The sequence below is a fragment of the Stegastes partitus genome, unplaced genomic scaffold (assembly GCF_000690725.1).
Source record: "Stegastes partitus isolate 25-593 unplaced genomic scaffold, Stegastes_partitus-1.0.2 Scaffold1092, whole genome shotgun sequence".
Classification (NCBI taxonomy): Eukaryota; Metazoa; Chordata; class Actinopteri; family Pomacentridae; genus Stegastes; species Stegastes partitus.
The window spans coordinates 35,145-36,428 of NW_007578823.1; positions in this window are offsets into that span (position 1 = coordinate 35,145).

A 1,284-nucleotide genomic window follows, 5' to 3' on the forward strand; every position below is an offset into this window, starting at 1 on the left:
AACGCAAATGGGAGGCAGAACCTTCAGCTGTCAGGCTACTCTGCTGTGGAACCAGCTCCCAGTTTGGGTTCAAGAGCCAGATGCCATTTTAACTTACAATATTAGGGTTAAAACTTTTCTTTTTCATAAAGCTTATGGTTAGGGCTGCCCAGCTGACCCTGTACAGTCCCTTAGTCCTGCTGCTATAGGCCACTGCACGGAGCCCCTACTGCACATACTACCATTGCATGTCACTACCTTGGGTCTTCTCTCTACAATTTTACAACATTTCTACAATTTCATCTAGTGGATGTTTTCATCCAAAGATATGGACATCTGGGAGCAGATACAACACAGGCAAGGATCTAGTCAGGAGAAAACAACCTGGATAAGAGCCATAGAACAAGTTTAAGTGTGATAGGGTGCTGATGCCAATAGCAGGCTGTGTTGGAGGTAATAGGAATATTTTTTGGTTTGTTTTTTTTGTATGTTTGTTTTCAGTCTGTCAAGTGCAAAGGTGTTCAGTGAAGAGCTGGGTGTTTGGTCTGTTCTTAAAGACTGCAGCAGATGGAACACAGTTTGGTAACTTGTTCCACCAACGGGAACCACAAAGGAGAAGAGTCCAGCTATGGACCTCGGCCCTGTTGTGGTGGTTGGATCAGGAGGCTTTTGTTGGTCAAGCATAGTGAGCAGAGGGAGTGTAGACCTGAATGAGAGAGTTCAGGTAAGAGGGAGCTGTTCTCCTCTCTCTCATCGCTCTCCTGTAGCTTGTTTTGTCCTCTCTGCAGGTATCTCTAACTAGTCTCACAGACCGTCCTAGTGTTTGGTGTTTTCCTACTCATTGGTGGCCTGTTTTCTATCCCCTATTTTTCTCTTCCTCCCCTTTACCCTCACCCCGACCAGTCAGGGCAGATGGCCACCCTCACTGAGTCTGGTTCTGCTGGAGGTTTCTTCCTGGTAGAGGAATCACTGGGGTTTTCACTGTAATATTGTACGGTCTTGCTATGTGAAGTGCAATGTCGTGAATTGGCACGATAAAAGTAGAACTGGTTTGAGCTGACTTGATTGCTGAGGCTTTGTAGAATCTGTAATGAACTCACCTCTGAAACAGCTGTGGAAGTTGCCTTTGCCCAGTTTGTCCTCACAGCTCTTATTCAGGCTTCGGTCTCTGTCTGTCTCATCGTCTTGGGAGTCTTTCTCCATCAGATACATCACAAAAATGGTCTCCACGAGGCTGAGCAGCATCATACCAAAAACCCCAATGCAGTAGATCACTGAAGGGAGCAGGAAGCATCGTTAATGTGG